Source organism: Arachis hypogaea, chromosome 14, assembly GCF_003086295.3.
Source record: "Arachis hypogaea cultivar Tifrunner chromosome 14, arahy.Tifrunner.gnm2.J5K5, whole genome shotgun sequence".
Taxonomy (NCBI): domain Eukaryota; kingdom Viridiplantae; phylum Streptophyta; class Magnoliopsida; order Fabales; family Fabaceae; genus Arachis; species Arachis hypogaea.
Genome location: NC_092049.1, coordinates 128078325 through 128104097, shown reverse-complemented (window position 1 = coordinate 128104097; position 25773 = coordinate 128078325). Strand labels below are relative to the sequence as shown.

General features: G+C 37.7%; 1 long non-coding RNA gene across 2 annotated transcripts; it reads left to right on the top strand.

Moving 5' to 3' along the window:
* The first annotated feature begins 1111 nt into the window (after positions 1-1111).
* On the top strand, positions 1112-11571 carry LOC112744097 (uncharacterized). Of its 2 annotated transcripts, none has more exons than XR_003172619.3 (7): positions 1112-1882; positions 1962-2066; positions 2157-2265; positions 7020-8890; positions 8970-9074; positions 9165-9273; positions 11325-11571. It is a non-coding gene; the product is annotated as an uncharacterized lncRNA (long non-coding RNA). The 2 variants fall into 2 exon arrangements; XR_011871302.1 differs by having other exon boundaries at positions 1115-1882; positions 4322-8890.
* The last annotated feature ends 14202 nt before the right edge of the window (positions 11572-25773 follow it).

Sequence of the window (25773 nt, the reverse complement as noted above, 5' to 3'; positions counted from 1 at the left end):
TTCTCTCTTATTCTCTCCCTTTTTGTTTCACTCTTGACGTATTATGATTGTTGTGTATAGGTATATATATACTATTTTTATCGAAGTTTAAATCCACAGAAGCTAAAGAGACTGATAATTTATTTCTAATAATGCAATTTAAAACATCGTAAATTGTGAAATTAATTTGTGTTCATAGTTTGAAAACTATAATGATGAGTAATTTTGACTATTTTTATTTTTAAGTTTTAGAATTAATTAGGACACATAATAAATTTACTATTAATAAAAAATTTTAAATTTTTTATTTAATAGATATAAAATAAATACATTAAAATTTAAATTTATATTTTTAATAAAAAAATTTTAATTTATAATTAACACAAAATAGATAAATTTGTTAAGTATTAATTTAAAATAGAATTATTTGACTCTAAGAAGATAAAAGATGAAGAGTCAATAATTAATTGACTACTTGTTTGAATAATATTTTTTTTGTGACTACTTGTTTGAATAATATATTAATTCTTCATTGATAAATGTGGAGAAAATTAAATTACACTCTATGAGAGTCACTGTATATTTTAAATGCATTATTTTAAGATATTTTAAGATATTTTAAGAGGTTAATCTTATATTATATCTGAATTTTAAAAAATTATTTGACTCTATTACAACAAATTTAAAAAAAATTGTATATTGATAGCAGTGATTTCTATAAAACCCCATATTTTAAAAAGTTATTAATAAATTATTTATGAGCTATTGTATTTATTTTAAGATTTTATTTTTAGAGATTTTTATATATAAGTTGAGTAAATTATTATTTATTATATAGAATTCTTATAATTGAAAAAAAAATAGTGAATATTTTATATGCCTTAATTTTAATATTTAGATTTTTGACTTTATTTTATAAATAAAGGAGAATTAATTTACTTATCTCTAATTTTTATTAAATTAGTATTTGAATGGAAAATAATTTACAACTTGTAATTGGAAGGTATGTTAAAGATTGAAATTTTATACTTAATTTAATTTTTTAATTATTATTTTATCTTCCTAATTATTTTATGAAATTACACTACTAACCCTATTTTTAATAAAAATACCTAAACTACCCCCAAACCCTAACACTACACTCATCTCTCTCACCTAATCCCCCACCCATGGCTCACACGCTCAGCACACACCTCACTCTTCCTCACCAACACACACAGACACGGTTTTGTGAGTGGAAACAAGAAAGAAAGGGAAGAGGGGGAAATAGAATCGGGGAAAGGGGAAAAGAGAGGAAGCGTCGAGGGGGTGAGGGAGAAGAAAGGGAGCTGCCGCATCCCACCGATCTGCCGAATCTGCCACGCCTTGCTGCCCAGCTTGCCGTCGCGCCAGCCACCCACGCCGGAGGAGAGAGAGATCGACAGAGAGAGAGACGCAAAGAGGGAGAAGGATTTGCGTCGTTGCAGCCATCCATGCCGTCGTCACCGAGGGAAGCCAGCGCCACCACCGCGTCACAGTCGCCACCATCTATCGCGCCACAACCACGCTGCGTCGCCGTCGAGAACAGAGACGCGAAGGAGAGGAGACCGCGGGTCACTGTCCTCGAAGCTTTCGTCGTCACCGTGCAGAGCCGCTGCCATCGCCATCATCGCAGGCTGCTGCTGCTGCGCGTGTGATCGTCGCCGCCTCTGAGTCCGTCACCGTCGAGCAGAGCCGCCGGGGAGAATCGTAGCTGTCGCCATAGCTCCAGTCGCCGTCAGAAGCTGCTGCCGACACCGATCTGCATGCGCAGTCACCGTTGGGATCCTCTGCCACCGTTCGGGTCACTGGGAACGTGGCTGTGATCACCGAAACCACCATCGGAGTTACCACTGTTTCAGTTCAGCCGTCCTTCCTTGTTTGGGTAAGCGCTTCGTTCCGGAACCTTTGAAATAGTACTTCTGTTTTAAGTTGTTTAGGGATATGAGATTTTGGTGTCATAGGATCGAGTTACGGGTCTTGCATGCTGGGTTCTAAGACGGTTGCATGCGACATCAAGCTGCTGCATCGTCATCGGAGTTGCCACTGCTATGTTCTCTGGCTTATTCGTAAGTATAGTAAGTTGTTCCTCGTCCCGAACCTCTATGGCTTCTATTCTATTATATGTTTCTAAGGTTCTTGCAACGTTAATGCTTTAGGTTTGAGTTCGGTTCTTACGTGCCGTGATTAAAGTTGCTGTGGTTGAGGTTGTGTTGTTGCGGGCTGTGAGAAAAAGAGTTTCTGTCGCGTGGTTAAGTCGTATTCGAGGTAGGGGCCTTTTCAAAGAACTTAATTTTATGATTTGGAGTTGTTATAAATGGATATTAATGTGATAAATGTACTTTTGGTGGTTGTATAAGCCTTATGTATTGCTGGGCCGTTTTGTGATGAACGTATTTATGGTTGGATTGGATTGTTGTTTGATTTGGTTATATGGTTGGTTGCTGAAATATTTCATTATAATTTTGGATAACGAGTTTGGTTCATTGAAAATGGATTGAGTTTGGATTTGATTTCTTGAATTATGAGAAGGATATAAATTTTTGAAATTAGTCTGATTTTAAACTGATTTGGTTTTGAACCCGTGGAATGGGTTGTATACTGGTTTGCTTGGGACCCGAAAGGGTGGCAAAGTCCAAGTTTTAGAGGAGATGCTGTCGAATTTTCATAAAAATCTAGATTCTGTTTTAAAATGTGATTTAGAAAAAGATTTGGACTTGAGAGGTTCTACAAATTGGTTCTTGATTTATTAAGAAATTGGTGTTTTGAGTTTAAACTGTTTAATAAAAGTTTATGTTTCCCAATTGATTTAAATATGAAGGGGCCTATGCTTTGAAGTTTGGTTAAAGAAGTACCTTTGGGTGAGTTTAGCGGAATTTGAAAGAAATTGAACTTGATTAATTAATTTCGTGTTGCTCTTAAAGTATTCTTTAAGTTCGACTTTAACTTCGACTAAACAATTCTGAGCCTTTGGGAGAGTTTATGATTTAAGAATGAAAAGAAATTGGGTTTTTTTTTTTGGACTTAAATAATTTTGGTTTTGAAACTGGTTCAGAACTCTTGGCTTACATGCTTTGGTTTTGATTTTAAATCTTTACTTTAATTTATCTCAACTAAAGCAACTATGATTCCGAGAATTTTTGAAGAGTTTAAGAAATGATGCAGGTTATTCTTCCCTAAAGTCTTGAGTCCTTGCCATGGTTGTTGATTAATAACTCTTGATTTCAAAGTGATGGAGCGAATGATTTGAAAATGAGTGATTTTGAGTCTTTCAGAAGAGATTTTGAATCTGGCTTGGTTATGAAGTTGTTTGAAAGTTTTGAAAAGAAAATTTACTTAAGAAAAGTGGTTCTTGGCAAGATGTGAACTGAATACATTTGTGATTTGAAACTGGGCCAAGAATGATTTTTGAAATAAGATTGAGTCTGATTGACTATGGATGTTATTGAAAATATGATGAGGCCTGGCAAGGATGGTGGTATAGTCCCGCTTGCTCAGTGCGTAAACCGTTATGCAGGGATGGTGGTTTTGTCCCGCCTGCAGTGAGGATGGTGGTTTTGTCCTGCTCACATATTGATAAATTATTTGGCAAGGACGGTGGTTTAAATCCCACTTGCGTGTTCCGGGCAAGGATGGTGGTTTAGTCCCGCTTGCTTGTGGAACCTACAGATAAGGATGGTGGTTGAATCCCGCTTATCCGAGTCAGGTCTGGCAACATAACCGACGCGTGAGCTCATGGCCAGTAGGACAGGCATGCATCATATGCATTTATATGACATTGTTTGGGTGTGCATATTATAATTGGTTTGCCTATGTGAATAGTTATGTTAATTGCTAATTGCTCTACTTGATATAACTGCTTGATTGTGTTTGAACCTTCTTACTTGTGTTTGTGGCTGAGAATTGGTTGGATTGTGATAAATTGGTTGTTGATTGAGCTGCTTGGGCCTAGGGCCGTGGTTGATTATGAGATGGGCTGAATGCTGTGTTTGGTTGTGTTTTCGGTTTAGAAAAGTATGAAAAACCAAACTGGTTCAGCATAGACTTAATGAACCTATGCTTGGAACAGTTTGGTCATTCATGCTGTCTAGGGAAAAACTTTAAAAAAAAAAAAGAGCTTTTGGATTTCTGAGCAAATTAACAGCTTTCCCTTTTAGAAAGGATTTCGAATTTTGAATATTAAATCTTTGGTTTTGAAAAGAAGCATAAGGCGGTTATTAATCACTATACATAAAAAACGGTTTTATTTTTGTATCTTATTATAGCAATTCTGTAACCCTATAATGAGAACCCTTTCGAGGACGATGTTCTCACTCCCCTACAGTTTTTTCCCTTTTCAGGATATGGGTGATGGAGTTTCAGGAGAGTTATATTTATTTTCTGTTTATTCGACATTATTTTGTATTATCTTAGTTTTATGTTTCCCTTGCCTTTAATTTTGCAAGTCTTCACAAGAGGGATAGGATTTTGATTATGCAATGCTTGTAATATTAATAATATGTAGATATATGTATATGTATCTTTTGTAAGTATTGTGGTTTGTTTTGTAAATGTGGTTATATGTTGTCAGATAAGAAGTCTCTTGAGCGGTTATACGGTTTAAACTTTTAAACAGGCTTATATTTTAGTATTAAATATTTTAAAAAGCGTCGTAATACCTGAGCTATCAGAGTGGCGTAGCCGGAAGCGTGACATTTTGATAGTTAGGATGTTACATTATGGTATCAGAGCGGTCCTTCCTGTAGAGCCTGAGGAATGGACCAACTATGCTTCAATTGCATACTCTTAGAATCTGTCATGTAGTAGGTCTTATTTGGATAACAAGAATTAGAGCTTTATGCACATGACGGTCTATTGATTAATGCCATTAGTCTTGCATTGCATAATTTCTGGTATTAAGTTTGGCCGGCTTAACTCTAGAGAATTGTGTATATGGAAGCACTAATGGGTTATCATAGACAATATACGAGTTATAGACAACGCGAATTGCGGGTTTTGGGAACGTTAGAAATTAATTCACAAGGTTACTCGACTATGTGTCTAGTTTTCTACTGGAGTCATGTGACGTGTTCTTTCATGGCTTATCTTGAATTTCTTGTTTGCTATTTTCTTTTGGAAAGTAGTTTGATTGTTCCAACCTTCCTCTTCTGTTCATATGCTTTCTCCTTTGATTCCAACCGCATATGTCTGCCTAATGTCCTTGGTGTGTTTGCCTTCCTTTGTTTAAACCCTTTTCTTGATCCATATATTCTTTGATACAACTTTGGTCTTATTGATGCAGTGTATTTCTTTAAGCTCCTATTCCAAGTTCTTTCTAAAGAAATTGTGATTTAATTTTTCTCTTACTTGACTATATCCACAACCATAATTCTTAAAGCCTTTATAAAATCGTTTTTGATTCGGTATAACCTCCTCTAAATAGAACTTTGAAAATTCTTTATGCAATTTAGAAACTATTTACTCCTAATACCTCGCCAATTCTTTTACTGATTTATGAAAATATACTTATTTTAAAATATATATATATACAGCTTGATTTTCTAACAACTATATTACAATTTTTATGAATATTTTTGCTTGATTATGTATTTAGATACTCTTCAAAGGAAGATTTTTGTCTCCTTCTAGTTGATTTTCGTTTAATAAATTTCGCCTGATCTATTTTTTAATTTGAATTTGGTTTAGCATAACACGTTAATTAAGCATTCTTGCTCTTTCGAAAATGTTGGATTCATATCTTCCCTTTCAAGGATGGACCAATTCCTTTTTGAGCTTTTCACTTTTATGGATGTCATATTTGATTCTGTATTTAATTACTCTCTTACTTTTGTAAACGTCACCATTAGTCTTAATTTTCCTTCTCTTATGAATCTCACACTCATCTGAGTAAGCTTGACTTTGTTTCCATCTAATGCACCGTTTGCCCTCTTAATTGTCATTCTTTAGTCAAAGGTTCTTTCTTGAGAATTTTCTATTGATTGAGTTGTCTTTTCTTGCGCGTTTTGTATTCCTTTGGATCAATTGAAAACTTGTTTGATATTCCAAGGCTAGTGAATTTTGTTTGAACTCCCTTGATTTAAATATCCTTTCTCATATGGGCTGATTTCCTTTTAAGTGCACCTTAATCCCTTGAATATTCCTGCGAAGGTGATAATTTCAAGTATATTTTCGGAGACTTGTTTTGAACTATCTTGAAGAAGTTTTGAATTCTTTTTGAAGAAGTTTCAAATTAAAATTTTCTTGCTTGATTGTAACTGAAAACCATTTATTAAAATTTTGATAAGATTGTTTTGACTTAGCGTACACTTTACGGGAAATTCTAAAAACCTTATCGCGCATACGCAGAACCCTGCTTTTGATAGAAGTGTGTTTACGGAAACTTTTACCTCGGATCTTTCTTTTCTAAATAAAGTTTGACTTCTTCTATCTTTGTTATAACCTTTACACACGTTTGATTGAATATGAGCTTTGAGAAAATTTTGAACAAACTTTTAATTTTCTTCTGAGCTTTATGCATACTTTTGGTTAAGTTGTGCACCTAACCACCTTTCTAAATATTTGAGAAAATAATTTGTTTTTAGTCAAACTAGTGTTCATTTTGTTTTAAAACTCTACATGATCTATTTCAACGTGAAATTTGCATTAAAGTGATGCCACATTCATACTCTTGTTATTCTTTTGCAAAATGTTGGTTACGCCTTTTCTTTGAGAATGTGAAGTGGGTTTTGAAAAAGTTTCCATTCTTTATGAGCAATGCGTTCGAAGATATTCTTGATCCTAACTCAAGTCTTATAAACTGTCTTAAGTTTAAGACATTCTTCTTCTATAAACTTCACACTTCTTTGATTCAACTTGATTTTGTTCAAATTATAACACTACTTTTCTTTTTATTATTCCCATCGGATTTCATTGATTTGGGAATCATTCTTGAGATTGCCAAACTAATTTCCTTTCTGGCACTTTTCATTCCTTGTGCATCCCTGATTACTTGTGATCTCAATAATCTTTTCATGTCCTTGTAGATATTGTCCTTGTCGCTTGTCCTTTTTCAAGGTCTTGTATTCTTTTTAATGAACTCGAGAATTACTTTAGTTTTTAGAGTCATGTATGACCTTTAGGCATAGCAAGCGAAACGTTAGTCTTTTTAAAATGCTGTTCGTGAACGTGAAAAGGAGAAGTGGTAAGTGTGAAAGGGAGGAGTGGTAAGTGTACAACATCTTGAGGAGTTGTGGGAGTTTTGTTCCTTGTGAAAATTGGCAGATGTTAGGCTTGTGACAGGTTAAAGTGCTGTGAAGTGACTGATAGAGTTAGGAAATTGAAGTTTTGAAGTTGGTACAAGGTCGGTGCACAGGCATCATTCTATTTGTTTACGTCAACCTATTTTCAAACTTTTGCCACCTAGATATCCCCTTTGTTTTCGCAGACACTTAACTAGAACACTTGCACCCTCTTATGCTTCAAGTTTTGGTAGAATAGTAGCCCCATGTGACATCTTTGTTTTGAACCATCCTGTAACTTTTGCTTTAGACCAAACTTTTTTTTCTTACACCTAAATTTTTACAAGATTTTCGGTATTTAGAAAATTATATACATATATATGCCAAGACCTTTGTTTTCTAAAGTATACGAAAGTAAAGTATTCAAAACTATTTTAGTATTTTGTGTATTAAGTTAATTTTCGAGGACGAAAATTTTTATAAGTGGGGTAGAATATAAAACCCCAGATTTTAAAAAGTTATTAATAAATTATTTATGAGTTATTGTATTTATTTTAAGATTTTATTTTTAGAGATTTTTATATATAAGTTGAGTAAATTATTATTTATTATATAGAGTTCTTATAATTGAAAAAAAATAGTGAATATTTTATATACCTTAATTTTAATATTTAGATTTTTGACCTTATTTTATAAATAAAGGAGAATTAATTTACTTATATCTAATTTTTATTAAATTAGTATTCGAATGGAAAATAATTTACAACTTGTAATTGGAAGGTATGTTAAAGATAGAAATTTTATACTTAATTTGGTTTTTTGATTATTATTTTATCTTCCTAATTATTTTATGAAATTATACTACTAACCCTATTTTTAATGAAAATACCTAAACTACCCCTAAACCCTAACACTACACTCATCTCTCTCACCCAATCCCCCACCCACGGCTCACACGCTTAGCACACACCTCACTCTTCCTCACCAACACACACAGACACGGTTTTGTGAGTGGAAACAAGAAAGAAAGGGAAGAGGGGGAAATAGAATCGGGGAAAGGGGTAAAAGAGAGGAAGCGTCGAGGGGGTGAGGGAGAAGAAAGGGAGCTGCCGCCTCCTACCGATCCGCCGAATCTTCCACGCCTTGCTGCCCAGCTTGCCGTCGCGCCAGCCACCCACGCCGGAGGAGAGAGAGATCGACAGAGAGAGACGCAAAGAGGGAGAAGGATTTGCGTCGCTGCAGCCATCCATGCCGTCGTCGCCGAGGGAAGCCAGCGCCACCACCGCGTCACCGTCGCCACCATCTATCGCGCCACAACCACACTGCGTCGCCGTCGAGAACAGAGACGCAAAGGAGAGGAGACCGCGGGTCATTGTCCTCGAAGCTTTCGTCGTCACCGTGCAGAGCTGCTGCCATCGCCATCATCGCAGGCTGCTGCTGCGCGTGTGATCGTCGCCGCCTCTGGGTCCGTCACCGTCGAGCAGAGCCGCCGGGGAGAATCGTAGCTGTCGCCAAAGCTCCAGTCGCCGTCAGAAGCTGCTGGTGACACCTATCTGCATGTGCAGTCACCGTTGGGATCCTCTGCCACCGTTCGGGTCACTGGGAACGTGGCTGTGATCACCGAAACCACCATCGGAGTTACCACTGTTTCAGTTCAGCCGTCCTTCCTTGTTTGGGTAAGCGCTTCGTTCCGGAACCTTTGAAATAGTACTTCCGTTTTAAGTTGTTTAGGGATATGAGATTTTGGTGTCATAGGATCGAGTTACGGGTCTTGCATGCTGGGTTCTAAGACGGTTGCATGCGACATCAAGCTGCTGCATCATCATCGGAGTTGCCACTGCTATGTTCTCTGGCTTATTGGTAAGTATAGTAAGTTGTTCCTCGTCCCGAACCTCTATGGATTCTATTCTATTATATGTTTCTAAGGTTCTTGCAACGTTAATGCTTTAGGTTTGAGTTCGGTTCTTACGTGCCGTGATTAAAGTTGCTGTGGTTGAGGTTGTGTTGTTGCGGGCTGTGAGAAAAAGAGTTTCTGTCGCGTGGTTAAGTCGTATTCGAGGTAGGGGCCTTTTCAAAGAACTTAATTTTATGATTTGGAGTTGTTATAAATGGATATTAATGTGATAAATGTACTTTTGGTGGTTGTATAAGCCTTATGTATTGCTGGGCCGTTTTGTGATGAACGTATTTATGGTTGGATTGGATTGTTGTTTGATTTGGTTATATGGTTGGTTGCTGAAATATTTCATTATAATTTTGGAAAACGAGTTTGGTTCATTGAAAATGGATTGAGTTTGGATTTGATTTCTTGAATTATGAGAAGGATATGAATTTTTGAAATTAGTCTGATTTTAAACTGATTTGGTTTTGAACCCGTGGAATGGGTTGTATACTGGTTTGCTTGGGACCCGAAAGGGTGGCAAAGTCCAAGTTTTAGAGGAGATGCTGCCGAATTTTCATAAAAATCTAGATTCTGTTTTAAAATGTGATTTAGAAAAAGATTTGGACTTGAGAGGTTCTACAAATTGGTTCTTGATTTATTAAGAAATTGGTGTTTTGAGTTTAAACTGTTTAATAAAAGTTTATGTTTCCCAATTGATTTAAATATGAAGGGGCCTATGCTTTGAAGTTTGGTTAAAGAAGTACCTTTGGGTGAGTTTAGCGGAATTTGAAAGAAATTGAACTTGATTAATTAATTTCGTGTTGCTCTTAAAGTATTCTTTAAGTTTGACTTTAAGTTCGACTAAACAATTCTGAGCCTTTGGGAGAGTTTATGATTTAAGAATGAAAAGAAATTGGGTTTTTTTTTTGGACTTAAATAATTTTGGTTTTGAAACTGGTTCAGAACTCTTGGCTTACATGCTTTGGTTTTGATTTTAAATCTTTACTTTAATTTATCTCAACTAAAGCAACTATGATTCCGAGAATTTCTGAAGAGTTTAAGAAATGATGCAGGTTATTCTTCCCTAAAGTCTTGAGTCCTTGCCATGGTTGTTGATTAATAACTCTTGATTTCAAAGTGATGGAGCGAATGATTTGAAAATGAGTGATTTTGAGTCTTTCAGAAGAGATTTTGAATCTGGCTTGGTTATGAAGTTGTTTGAAAGTTTTGAAAAGAAAATTTACTTAAGAAAAGTGGTTCTTGGCAAGATGTGAACTGAATACGTTTGTGATTTAAAACTGGGCCAAGAATGATTTTTGAAATAAGATTGAGTCTGATTGACTGTGGATGTTATTGAAAATATGATGAGGCCTGGCAAGGATGGTGGTATAGTCCCGCTTGCTCAGTGCGTAAACCGTTATGCAGGGATGGTGGTTTTGTCCCGCCTGCAGTGAGGATGGTGGTTTTGTCCCGCTCACATATTGATAAATTATTTGGCAAGGACGGTGGTTTAAATCCCGCTTGCGTGTTCCGGGCAAGGATGGTGGTTTAGTCCCGCTTGCTTGTGGAACCTACAGATAAGGATGGTGGTTGAATCCCGCTTATCCGAGTCGGGTCTGGCAACATAACCGACGCATGAGCTCATGGCCAGTAGGACAGGCATGCATCATATGCATTTATATGACATTGTTTGGGTGTGCATATTATAATTGGTTTGCCTATGTGAATAGTTATGTTAATTGCTAATTGCTCTACTTGATATAACTGCTTGATTGTGTTTGAACCTTCTTACTTGTGTTTGTGGCTGAGAATTGGTTGGATTGTGATGAATTGGTTTTTGATTGAGCTGCTTGAGCCTAGGGCCGTGGTTGATTATGAGATGGGCTGAATGTTGTGTTTGGTTGTGTTTTCGGTTTAGAAAAGTATGAAAAACCAAACTGGTTCAGCATAGACTTAATGAACCTATGCTTGGAACAGTTTGGTCATTCATGCTTTCTAGGAAAAAACTTAAAAAAAAAGAGCTTTTGGATTTCTGAGCAAATTAACAGCTTTCCCTTTTAGAAAGGATTTCGGATTTTGAATATTAAATCTTTGGTTTTGAAAAGAAGCATAAGGCGGTTATTAATCACTATACATTAAAAATGGTTTTATTTTTGTATCTTATTATAGCAATTCTGTAACCCTATAGTGAGAACCCTTTCGAGAACGATGTTCTCACTCCCCTACAGTTTTTTCCCTTTTCAGGATATGGGCGATGGAGTTTCACGAGAGTTATATTTATTTTCTGTTTATTCGATATTATTTTGTATTATCTTAGTTTTATGTTTCCCTCGCCTTTAATTTTGCAAGTCTTCACAAGAGGGATAGAATTTTGATTATGCAATGCTTGTAATATTGATAATATGTAGATATATGTATATGTATCTTTTGTAAGTATTGTGGTTTGTTTTGTAAATGTGGTTATATGTTGTCAGATAAGAAGTCTCTTGAGCGGTTATACGGTTTAAACTTTTAAACAAGCTTATATTTTAGTATTAAATATTTTAAAAGTCGTCGTAATACCTGAGCTATCAGAGTGGCACAGCCGGAAGCGTGACATTTTGATAGTTAGGATGTTACAATTTCTCTAAAAGAGTTAGCATTTTTTTTTAGTTTGCTATTTTTTAGGGTATTTCATTAACTTTTGAATTATTGATTTTGTTTTTCGAAAATATATGGTTAATTTTTTAATGCATTTTAAATATACAGTATAATTTTCTGGTTTTAATAGTAGATATACATGAGGTATATAATTACACAAAACTATTCATATTATTCAATTTATAACTACACAAGTGTAAAAATAGACAATTAAGATAAGAGAGCGATTAATTTTGATTATTAGTTTTTTCTGATCACATGATTCAACTTAAGATTTTTTTTTATTTAATAAATTACGCTCTTTCATAAAAGGAGAGAATATCAATAAATGAAAAACTATTTTTTGTTCAGTGTTTATATTTTCACTTTTAATTTTAGTATTGTTTTTAATTTTATAATTGGACTTTAAGTTATTTTTCCTTAGTTTCTAACATGGTTGGACTTAACATTACTAGTATATATTGTTATGTGTCAATGACATACCAACTTAAAATTGATGCGTTAGTTATTTCCATTAACGAATTGTATGCTTTATATTAGTCCCAAATAACAGTATAACGAAAATATATTTAAAATATTAGATACAAAATCAAAATAAATAAAGTAATTACAAAATCAAAATAAATAAAATAATAAAATTAAAACAATAAATATTCGATTAGCGGTGATAACGATAATATATTATATAATAATGTAATTTGATCTTAGAATCTATTTTTGAAAAAATAAAAAATCATATATAATTAATTAGTCTATTTATATAAAATTTTAAAAGAATCGCAAAGCTTATTAAAAATGGTTTTATAAGGTTTTTATATTAAAAAATTGCCACTTCGAAATTGGTATATACTATCATGGCAACCTACTATCATTGTATCTATTCAATTTTTTTTTTTATCATAAAGAGACTTAAATTTATAATTTTTTTTATTGGTGTATTTATTCAATTATAACTATCATACCTGATATCTGTATTATTCATAATATAACACCAGTTCATGTAATTATTTGGTTGCATGCCATAATGAGTGCGTGCAATTAATTAGTAAATTATGAATGTTAAAATTATAATTATTTATATATTTTTATTAATTATCAATTTAAATTTTTAGTATACATAATTCCATGATATGATATTAAAATTTTTATGACAAAAAATTTTAGAATTTAATTTTTGTTATTTTTGAAAAAAAAAGAATTTTAGTATAAAAAAATAAAAAGAAAAAAATGGCTAGACACAAAGCAAATTATGCAAACTTAACGGATGTGATATTGGTAGATATATAATCATTTATTTATTTCTTTTTTTTTAATTTAAATATTTAAATTAAGTAATTTTATGATATAATATCAAATTAAAAAGTAAATTAAAAAAACATAAATAAAATTTATGCAAACTCAAAAATAAAAGAGACATGATGAAGAGATTCAAGTATGAGATGAGAGGATTGAAGAGTGATGACATTTGTGAATTGAAACTGTTCCGCTCTGGAGTGTGGCTTCCGACTTATAACTCAGCTACGGTCAGATTGAGAGGTCCTTCTATTACTCGGAACGTCCTCCTTGGAACCGGGATGAGGTCGGCGTGGAACCTGCAAAAGGGACTCCGACGCCCAAGTCAGTAATATTCTAAGATAACGAAAAATACTTTAAAAGAAAATAAAATAGGTGTCTTATGTGTGCTGAAGTGCTTTATTCTTCAGTGCTCAGATGAGATTGGATCAGAATCGTGTCCCCTAGTGGGGTTAGGAGGTGACTTATATAGATGGGAAAGCTTAGTGATTCCACCGTTATGCCGACCTTGATAGTAGGGCTGTTATGGATATTTTCTGTTGTGCCCTTATATCTCGGTAAGTTTGGAAGATTCAGCTATTATCGGTTAGTTTGGAGAATTCGAATCCGACGTTTTCTATTTGTGGTTAAGCTCGGTCAAAGCTTCTGGAAGCCGAGTATTTTGGTATGGATCACAGCCCCCAAGCTTGTCCTGTGAAAAAACAAGTTGAGCTTTTTATGTTTTTGGCTTTTGAAGCTTTGTTGACCGTAACGGAGCCCCCAAGTTCAACTTTTTTTTGGGCTATTATGTGTTGGGCTTTTATGCGAAGTGTGATGTTCGTTCCCGCTTCCTTTAGTGGTTTTAGGAAACGTGGGGTAGTGGGTATCTTGGGAGTTGGGGTTGTCTCTTCAACTGGCTACTGTGTTCGCGTTGGAGTTCATTACATTGTTCTTGGAACGCATCATGACTAAAAAAAGGTTAGTAAATTGTTATTGTCTGTTGGTTTTCTTTCGTTTCTTTGTTAAAATGGGGAAAAAAAGGTACTGTTGCTATTGATGAGAGTGATGTCTATAGCTGGGTTGATAGTGATGTTAGGGGTTGCGTATCTATATTTTGTAATGATGAGCTTGTGAAACAACTGAATGAGGCTAATTGGGTAAGGCGTGGGCATGATTTTGAGGTTAGGTTTCTGCCATGTAGTGAGAATGACAGGGTTTGTGAGAAAAGGTCTGACTGGAGCTACTTCTATATGTATACGTGTTTTATAAAATCCGGTTAATTAACGGCGAATTAACCTATAAATGAGAATTTATTCTAGAAAGCCCAAAATGTGGTTTTTATGGCTAAATATGATAAAGGAGATTGAGACGAGAATTTCGGTACCAATTTTATAGAATTCGGACCAAGATTGGACCGAACGGGCCAAACCGGGCCAATCGGACCCAAAGTGGGCCCTTGGCCCAACATAACTAAACCAAAACCCTAGTTTTTAGCACTCTCTCTCCTCACACAACACCAAAACACGCTGAAAATTGAGATGGAAGGGGGAAGAACACTCTCTCAACTTCTATCTCTCACTTGATCTTCAAACCACCATAACTTTTGATCTAGAGCTCCGATTGGCGCCCCGTTTGCGGCCACGCGTTCACCGTGAAGAGCTCTACAAAACCCATACAATTAATATTGAGGTAAGCCACGTTTTACTCTTCGAATTTCCAGCCTTGTTTTCGAGTTTCATGAGCAAAAATGTTGAGATTTTGGGCTCTTTGATGTTATAGGACCCAACTCTCTTGAAGGAGAAGGTTAATCGTATCTCCTTGGACCTTGGGTGTGGTAAGATTCTCAGCCCTAGTATAATTTTGTTGTTCTATGATGTTTGGGTTTTGAGATGTTGTGTATGGGTATGATGATTGTGGCTTAGGTTGTGTATGTGTGAATATTGGAGCTTGATTGGTGATTTTGGAAAGCTTAAAAAGGGATTTGGTGGTGAAAAATCTATTCTTGAAGGTGTTGAGACCTTGAGAGCTTGAGGAAAAAGTGGTTTGGAAGTGCTCCGGTTGAGTTTGGGAAATCGGCTAAGGTATGGTCTCGGTTTTCCGTATCTAATATGTAATGTGGTAGGAAATACTTAGGCTAGAGGCCCTAAGATAGGCATTGAATTGTTGATGTTGTTGAATGGTTGAAATATATGATGTGGTCATATATGTGATGATGATTAATGATGCCTTGATGGTATGATGTATGAGAAATATACATGTTGTGATATATGCTTGATGATTGGTTATGGTTGAATTATGGGTTGAACCATGTTGATGGTGAGTATGATATTAATTGTGTACAATGATGATTTATTGGAATTGGTGTTGTTGAGAATTGGCATGAGGAAGAGTATATGATATGTCAATATGTGGAGGCTTGATGTTGAATTTGATATATTTTGATTGATTTCAAAGAAAAGGGATGAAATTGGCATGTTTTGATTGATTTTGATAAGAGTTGAAAATGACTTGTTTTGAAAATGGCATGTTGTGGTTTTGTATGAAAATATAGTTTTTGGGCATACTTTGACGGGACATAACTTGGACTACGGATCTTTGTTTTGTGCCAAATCTGTTTAGAAATGAAATTGGATCCGGGATGTCCATGCCGTTCGAAGAACGGGTGAAAAACGATTTAAAATGAGAAAGTTATGTCCGTTGGAAGATTGGGGTTTAAATTTGTGAATTCTGCAGCTTTTAACTTAGAAAAATTTTTAGCAGAATGACCCCTTGCACGTAGGCGCACTTGGCGTGTACGTGCCGTTCTTCCGGAAAATGCCATCCACGCGTGCACGTGGTGTGTGCGGGCGCGCCGATGTGCTGCACCCAATGCCCAGCCAATTTGCCAGAGAGTTGTGCCAGAACTGTGCTAGTTTTGTGCCTAGGGCACGAGAGCACCCACGCGTACGCTTGGGCGACACGTGCGCGTCGCTTGGCTAATTTTCAATCCACGCGTTAGCGTGTATGATGCATACGCGTCGATGAGTTTTCGAGGCCATCCACACGTGCGCGTGGAGTGCGCGTACGCGTGGCCCTGTTTTCATCCCAAAGTTGATTTTTGAGTTTTAAAAGTCAAATTTCATACTTCTAAGCCTCCGATCTCACCACTTATGTCTTAAATCATTATGACATGTCTAGCTATGAGAAGAAGGGCTAGTGAATGTGGTAACTTGCGAGTGAAGCAAGGGAAAAATGAATGATCAATGAGGATCAAAGATGATTATGTGAGAGGCGGAGGATGGTGGTGGAAGTGCTTGTTATGCCATGGGCCGAAGGGCCGTAATTGTTAATGAATTGGCTGGTTATGGATTTAACCATGAGCCGGATGGCTAGATTATTGCCGTGTTACGGCGGAGCCATGATTATGGCTATGTATAAATGCATATATGCTGTTGAATGAATTGTGAATGTTGCACTTCCACTGTTGGAGATGAGAGTTTCCCTGGGAGGAAGCAGTAGCTAGCTACCCCGTGCTCCAGGTTGAGACTCGAAGCTCTTTTGACCCTATGTCATAAGTGTGGCCGGGCACTGTGAAAGACCCGAATGAGCTCGCCCCCGTAAATATTCACCAGTGAAGGTGATGGATATGGATCATGATTATGATCAAGTTTATGATGAGTATAACTCGAGTTGGGGATGCGTGACAGAGGGACAGTCCAATGGTTAGCTACCGGGACTTCTCGGGTTGGCTCTATAACCGACAGATGATATCATCAGCCACTAGGGACAGGCATTCATCATATGCATACTATATGAATTGTTTGAGATTGCCTAATTGGCTGTATATTATTTGGTAATTGTCTAAATGCCTTAATTATTCCTATTTGTATATTTCCTATTTGATATAACTGTGTTTGCTACATTATACTCCTGCTGGTGGTTGGGAGATTTGAAGGAATTGGAAAGGGAAGTATAAGTTAGACTGAAGAATCTTTAGTCAGATGCCCTTTTATGGTTTAGCTTGTTTATAAGCTTTGATTTTTATCTGGAGGAAGTTCTAGGATTGCCTTCGGCTTTCCTCTATTATTATGTATTATATATGTGGAAGCTGTTACCATGCTGGGGACCTCTGGTTCTCACCCATGCGGATTTTGTGGTTTTCAGATGCAGGACGTGAGGTTTCCCGCTGAGGCATGCTGGAGACTTCTAGATTTGCGAAGATCCTTTGTTCTCGGGACTATATTTTGGTTTATATGTTTTGCTTAGATACTTTTATCTCCTTTAAATAATACAAACTGTGATGACTCATCTTATGGGAGATTTTGGAGAATAGGTTTTATGTATTTGTGTCCCTTTGGATTTCCTTTGGAGTTTTTCCTTATTTTATCATATGTATATATTGTTATGCTCAAACTGGTTATCTTCGCAGCCGGATTTTGAGTCTTTATATTCCTGTTTTTGACACTCCTTTGTATATATATAATCTCGCATTGGTTATCCTTGTTCGTTACGTTATCGATCGGAGTGTTGCGCTGTCGAGTTGCGATTTTTGTTTACCCCTTTTTATACAAAGGCTCCTAGTTATAATCAATCATTCATACTACTATACGTACTATATTTTTATTTTTGATGTCGTAATACTGAAGAACTGTGGATTGATGGTTTAGAGGTTATAAAAACTCTCGTTGTAAGTATAGTTACTAAACCAAGCAATCAACCTTTCTTACAAACGTTTTGGTTGTCACAAGTAACAAACCCCTTAAAAATTGTTAACCGAGTATTCAAACCTCGGGTCGTCTTCTCAAGGAACTGCGAGGAAGTATGTTCTTATTATTGGTTATAAAGGTTGTAATCGGGGTTTAGAAGGTGAGAAGCAAGTAATTTAAGTGACGAGTGAATTAAATGTCAATTAAAAATAAATAATAACTGTAAAACAACTTTTGGCAAGATAAGGGAAATTTGAAGTCCAACTTAGTTATCCTTCTCAACTATAATGAAAGTTGTATCTTAATTCCACTTGGTCAACCTTTACCAGAGCAAAGGAAAGTTAAGGGACTAATTAAATTGACCTTTGAATCCTAATTATTTCCTAAGAAAAGGTTGGGATTATTCAAGTTCAACTTAATTAGCAAGATAACGATTATCAATTACGTTGAGTTTGATAACTGTTGAGTTACTAAATTCTTAACCGAAACCAAAAGGGGAAAAATTAAATTGCTGAAATAATAAAAGTGTCCTTAGATGGGAAGCAATGGCAACTTAAATCAAAGAGAACAATCATAAACTGAAAATACCTCAAATTATCATTAATTCAAATAGGAATCTGTAACATGGAATAATTCATAAATTATAATAATCAATTCAAATGTTGGAATAAATAATTGTAGAATTAAAATAAAAGAACAATTAAACCTGGATCCAGAGTTACTCCCAAAACAAGAAGAAATCCTAAATCCTAAGAGAGAGAGAGAGAGAAGATCTCCCTCTCAACTAAATCTAAATCATTGAAAAGTGAAAATATGCGAGCTCTCTCTGAATGGATGCATTCCCCCACTTCATAACCTCTAGTCTATGCCTTCTGGACTTGGATTTGGGCCAAAAAGGGCCTCGGAACTCGTCACGAGCGTTTTCTGCAATTTCTGGTGCGTGGCCTCTGTCACGCGTCCGCGTGGGTCACGCGGTCGCATCATTTGGAGCTTTTCCTTGCCACGCGGTCGCGTCAGTCATGCGGCCGCGTCGCTGCTGATTCGTGCTTGGCACGCGATCGCGTCATCCATGCGATCGCGTGGATACCAGTTTCTTTAAAGCTCCGTTTTGCTTCCTCCTTCCATTCTAGTATGTTTCCTTTTTCATCCCTTAAGTCATTCTGCCTTAGAAAATCTGAAACTACTCAACACACTAAACATGGCATCGAATGGAAATAAAGGTAATTAAAATAATTAATTTTTAAAGCTTAGAAAACATGTTTTTCATTATATGACATAATAAGGAAGGGAAAGTAAAACTATGCAATTAATGTGAATAAGTAGGTGAAGAGTTGAATAAATCACTCTAATTAAGCATAAAAGAACTCATGAAATATGGGTTTATCAACCTCCCCACACTTAAACACTAGCATGCCTCATGCTAAATCCAAGGCAAATAATTAAGGTTAAAGTGATGGAATGTTATGAAATGCAACCTATGCTAAATGTATCTACCTAATGAGTCATGCAATTCCTAATTCATCCACTCATATATAAAGCTTACATGTAGCTAAGTTAATTCACATTCTCAAGGAGTTATGGATATATATATATATATAGCCAACCCTTAAATAATAAAGCACTTTAGCAAATGAGATGGGAAAGAAAACATTGTACAACTTGCAAAACAATTAGTAAATTTTGAGCACGGATATATGTTGATGAGTTATTGAACCCTCGCTGGATTTTGTGTTTACTCTCTAGTCACTCAGTGTTTATTGGGTTTATCCACTCTATTTTTCTTTTTATTCTTAATTTCTACAGCTTTGTTTTTCATCTAACCAATCAACAATTATAGAATATAGTCATACCAAAAAGTCATGAGGTCTTAATTAAGGTTGTAATGGGGCCAAGGTAAAGGTAAGGGTTTATGTATATGGTTAAGTGAGCTAATAAGTGAATCCTTAATTAGACTAAGATCTCACCTAACATACATATTTAGTAAAATAAAATTTCTTTACCTAATTTCCATAATTCTCCACTTATTGTTACATGCTCATGTTTAATTTTTATTTTTATTCCATGTGCATTATTTTTATTTTGTATTGGGGAATTTCTTTTGTATCCCCTTTAAGAAATAAAATATATATATATATATATTTTAATGCACATGATAATTAAATCATTTAGATTTTCTCATGAGCATGCTTTCCAAATTTTATTTCATTCCTTTTAACTTCTCTACCTTTTGTTTCTATCATCCATGTTCCCAAAAGGTTTCCCACATTTAACTCTATTCCTAATTTTCTATCTTAAGCTAACTAAGGATTCACTTGGGATTTTTCTTTGTTTTTCTGCTTAAGGCTAGTTATTTGGCTAAATAGAATAAAGGGGTTTTAAAAGGCTCAAGGGGGCTAACAAGGGTGATGTAAAAGGTAGGCTGATTTGGGGTGAGTGAGCTAAAATCAAATGATGGCCTCAATCATTCTCTTGGTATGTATCTATTCTATATTCTATAATTAGACATATAGATTAAAGCAAAGTAAAGAACATCAGAATAAAAAGAAATGTGACACACAGAAATAAAATTATGGTCTGAATGCAACCATACACTTTAAGCTCAAGACTCACAGGCTGTGTGTTCTCTAACTCAAGCATCATATATCATTCATATATTGTATGCAGGTTTAGTTAAAAATTCCCATTATTCTCTTGAAAAAATTATTTAGGGTAGCTTTTAAAGTTCTAATGTTCCTCCTTGATGAAATGTTGTCAACTAACATGTAATGCTATATATATAAGGTGTGGGTGTTTTGATTCTGTTTAAAGTTTCTAGTTTACTTCCTTTTTATATTTTTCTATTTAAACTATACTATCTTATGCCAAAAAGAGTAAACTATACTAATTAATCCACTAATAAATCAGAATTGCAAACTAAACTAAATAACTAAAATAAACTAAATGGCTAAAGTATGAACTAAAGATGCAAAATGCAGCACATAGAGTAAAATACACAAGTAGCAATGTATAAGTACTAAGAAAATAACAATAAAAGAAAAAGAGAAAAATACAGAAAAATATCCAAAATAAAAGAAAAAGTATGTAGTAGTTCACCAAAATAAACGCCAGAGATGGCGACCTCCCCACACTTAAAATGAAGCATTGTCCTCGATGCTCAATCAAGCCTAGTGTGAAGGAGTGTCATCAATGGTAGGGATGGTAGCTGGGGTCTCCGTGGCGGTGGTGGGCTGAGGGTCTGGCTGCTGTGGAGGTGGGACGGACTGGAGCGGGATCTCCGGATCTGTAGCCTCTATCTGGGGCATAACCTCCTGATGCGGGGCAGCCTGCTCTGTGGCTGCTTGCTGATGAGTCTCCGTCTGGAAATGAGGCTCCTCCTCATGCTCATCCTCCTCCTCGTGCTCATCCTCTGATGGCTCTGAAGGGGTGTCGGGCTCGGAGGAGATGTCGGCGCCCTATCTGATCATCAGCTTCAGATGGGAATAGCGTCACCTGCTACGGTGCTCTAATCTCTCATACCGGCGCCTGTTACGGCGCTCCATCTGATCAAGCTGGCGGAATAGACGGTGCACGAGGCGATAGACCGGCACAGAGGCGGGTGGAGGTGCAGTGATGGCAGCAGGGGCAGCTGGGGCAGCTGTGGATGAAGAGGGTCCAGCAGACGGAGGGGCTGTCTCGTCAGTAGCAGTGACAGGTGGTGGTCTGTAGCCCAAGGCAAGGAAGTTCCTGCTGTGCGGGATGATCTTCCTGCAGTCCGCTGCTGGTGGTCGCTCATCGGCATCCTCCCAAGGCACATCAGCCTGACGGCCTAGCCGTGTAACCAGGTAAGGAAAGGGGAGGTTGCCTCGGACGTGGGCCCTGGCCATATAATGCCAGATAAAACGAGTCAGATAAATGTCCTTACCCTCCAGCACACACCAAAGGAGGGTGATCATGGTAGCCGGGATCTCGGTCTCGTGAGTACTCGGCATCATAAAATTACTCAAGATCTGATGCCATAGTTGAGCCTCATCATTTAAGTACACTCTCTTGATCCCTCTAGGCATAGTGGTGTTCTGACCCATCTCCCAAGGAACAGCAGGGTCGAGAGCTATCCGTGCTTTCACAGCATCCCAGTCAAACTGCATCTGGCCCATGTCCTCATCAGCCTGTGCAAAACCATATGGCTGATCGGACTTGGCTGGGAGTTGGAGAATGGTCTCTATGGCTTCCTCTGTGACCAAAATTTACTTTTCCCTCAGGTTCACTGCATCTAGGGTAGTAAGGTAGTAGTTGCAATAGAATTCCCGGACCCAAGATGCATTGACCTCTGTCAGTGGTCTCTCCAGAAAGTACCAGCCCCTTTGCTTGATTTGCTCAGTAGTGTACTGCTGAAGGGCTTCTGGATTCTTCAAGGTACGTTCCAGATATAGATTTTTGGAGTTTGCAAAAGCCGGGTACTTCAGTTCACAGTACCGGTTTGCAAATTTTATAGGATCATTTGCAGGAAGCAGCTGGTTAGCTTTCTCCTGCGGTGTGAAGTTCTTCTCCCGCCATGAGGTATCGTGCATTAGAGAAATGATGGACTGGGAGGATTCTCCTCTCTTGCGCTTACCAGTGGCCTTGCCTTTACCTTTCCTGTGTGAGGCAGACATCCTGAAAAACAGAAAATCAGGAATGGATAAAAAAATATAGGAAAGCAAATAGGCAATTAAACAAAGGAGACTCAAAGCGGTAAGGGAGAAATAGAATAAGAAAAATGAGTAATTGAAATGTCATTGAATGAATGTTAAATGGAAAAAAAAAATAAGCAATATGCCATGGTTAGAAAGTTAGAGGAAAGTAAAAATAATCAGAAAAGAGACCAAAAGGGTTAGTGTGGTTAGGATTTGAAAAAAAATTAGTAAATTAAAATCAGTGAGTTAGGAAGGTAAGTGGCATAGAAAAAATTCCATGTAACAAGGATTCACAGGTAAGAATAGAAGTACTCATAATTGAACAAGCAGTTTATGAACCAGGAAATCAAAAAGGATGAGAAAGTCTGCCATAGCATGCATGTAAAGGTTTGGGTAAAGCAAAGTAAAACAGATTTCAGAAATGCCAAACCAAAACATGCATGAAAATAATTTTAAAAAATTTGGGCAGCATTCCGGCTAAAATTGGATTGTCCCGGAAAATAAACAGCAATTTAATCAGTTCATATGCATTAAAAAAAAAATCAAGCCGCATGTACATAGATATAAAATAAACATAAAAACTCAATTGTAAACAGCAGCAACATACAAGAAAGCAGCATATGAATCATGATTATAGCAGCAACAGATTGGCACATAGGGTAAAACAGAAGTAAGAACAGTGCAAGTAAACAGACCTAGATCCACTAACCACAGCCTAAGCTACCTAACAACCTAAAAATCCACTACGACATGCAAGTCTAACTATCCTAATTATGAACATAAATGGAATAAAAAAAATACAGAAAAGTGACGAACAGATAAAATAAAAAAAAATTGGTTGCGTTTTGCGGAACCTGGTAAGCGGAAGGGGTGGAACAGGGAAGAAGGTGGCTGCGGCGGCGTCCGGCGCGGTGGTGGTGCACGGCGATGCGGTGGTGGCGGCGGAGGGGGTTGGTGTCGGAGAAAGGGTTTAGGTGGTGGGTGGTGGTTAGAGGGAGAGGATAGGGGTGGGAGGTGGGGGTTGGGGTTGCTGGCGGAAGGGGTGGGGCGCGGTGGATGGCCGGCGGTGGTGGGCGGTGGCGGAGGCGAGCAACGATGAAAAGGGGAGGAGAGAGGAAGAACGAAGGAGAGAGTAGGGGAGGGGGTGGTACGGCGGCGGTGGCGGGTCGGCGGCGGCGTCTGGGTGATGGTGCGGTGGCGGCTGGAAGGTGGTGGGTGGTGGTTGGAGGGAGAGGAGGCAGAGAAGGGGAAGAGGGTTGGGGGTGAGGGCTGCGCGACTGATAGGGTTCGCGGGCTGGGGGGGTTATATTTTCGAATCCACGCAGGCGCGTGGGGCACGCGGTTGCATGGTTGGGGCGAGAATGGAAGTGACGCGATCGCGTGGGGTACGCGATCGCATGCGAGGGGGAAAGAAGGGTGACGCGATCGCATGGGTCGTGCGATCGCGTCACTGGAAGTCGTGCTAAACGCACGACTCCAGCGCCGTTTTAGCGTAACTCTCTGTCTCCTTTTGGGGCGATGTGCAATCCATGCGACGCGATCGCGTCGCTCACGCGGTCGCGTGGGATTGGTATTGTGCAAGTGACGTGGTCGCATGGGGCATGCGATCGCGTGGGCTAATTTGTGCGAAACGCACAAGGGCCGCACGATTCCAGCCCAACTTTCTATTCGTTGGATCCTTACGCCGATATATATATCACGCGGCCGCGTGGGTCACGCGGTCGCATGGGTGGTGTTTTTCGCGATATGACGCGATCGCATGGGGCATGCGGTCGCGTCGTGCAGCCTCTTTTTTTTTTGTACATGAAAAGTGCAGAATGCAATGACTATCATGAATGCTTATGCATGATTCCAGGTTTAATAAATTAAAATGAAAAAGGAAAAATAAAAGCAATTAACAGTAAAATAAGTTGAAAAAGAGGCGACCATACCATGGTGGGTTGTCTCCCACCTAGCACTTTTAGTTAAAGTCCTTAAGTTGGACATTGAAAGAGTATCCTGTTATGGTGGCTTGTGTTTAAATTCGTCCAAAAATCTCCACCAGTGCTTGGAATGCCAATAGCCTCCGGGGTCCCAAACTAGGCATGTAAAGCTTCTGAGCAGCTTCAAACAAATTTTTAGGCTCCTGGGGTAACAAATATCAGAATAAACCTCAGGATTCCAAGCCTTGCGATTAAATCCGCCTCCGTCTTGGTCTACATGTCTCCATCCGGGCGGTTTAAAAAGTAGAATTTCACCGTGGTGACCAAACGTTCTCTGTGATCCGTGCAATTGAGCATGATACCAATCCGTGTACTTCGAGGTAAAGTGTGGAACCTTATTGAACCTGGTGTACCAGTTCTGAGTACGAGCCAATTCCCTCTTACTCTTAAAGCCGCAAAGAGCTCTAAGCTGGCCATCTGTTTCAAGCAAACCATAATCAAGTGAATAAGTAAAATTATAAGTTAAGGATTGTACCCACTTGAAGCTTGTATTAGGTGGTAATGGCCGTGGGATAGGTGTTTTTGGTGGTTCAGCAAGTCCCGTTTCCTTGTGCTCTTCTGTGAGTTCTTCCACTTCCTTGCAAAGATCTTCAATTGTATCTGTATCCTGGTCAAAGTCTTCTATGTCTTCCTCATCACTCGAGTCATATATTGGAGGTTGAGAGAAATCTACCTCCGCATCATCTTCATATTCACTTGGGGAAGATTCTTCGATCTTAGAGAATTCACTTGCGGATGCAAGTTCATCACTAGGAGAACTAGACTTGTGACTATCATCATCAAGGAAAATTGCTTCTTGGATTATTCCGTCTGATTCTTCGTAAACGACTTGCCTTGGAGATTGTACGGTATCCTCCTTAGCATCAACTGTGGCATCTTGAACGGAGTTTTCCTCAATTCTGGATTCCCAAGGAAGTTCAGCATTGCCTAGATCTTCAACCAATTCTTCTTCTTGAACAATGACAGCTTCTTCCACTTGTTCTAGTACGAATTCATTCTCTGTCTTGTCCACTGGAGTCTCTAGTATTTCTTTCATGCTACGCTCTTCATCGGGCTGTCCACACGGAGCTGTGGTTGATCCTTGTATATTTGAGCGCATAGTGGCCCATTGAATTAGTGCTTGCTCCAGTTGTTGAACGGTTGTTTGAAATTTAATCATTGTTTCTTTTAGGCGATCCTTTGCTTCGCGGTTTGCCAGACTTGGACATGATACAAAGGAAAGTGGTGATGATTGGGAACGATTGGATTGGTATTGGGGTAAGGAAGGATCATATGATGGCGAATGGTGAAGAGAAGCTTGTGAGTGTGGTGGTTCGAGGTTATGTTGAAAGGATGGTTCATATGCACGGGGTGGGGCTTGTTGGTAGTTACAAGGTTGTCCACCATGTCTTTCAGCTGGGTATGCATTGTAGAATGGTCTTTGTCCAGGATATCTCGGAGGGTGTT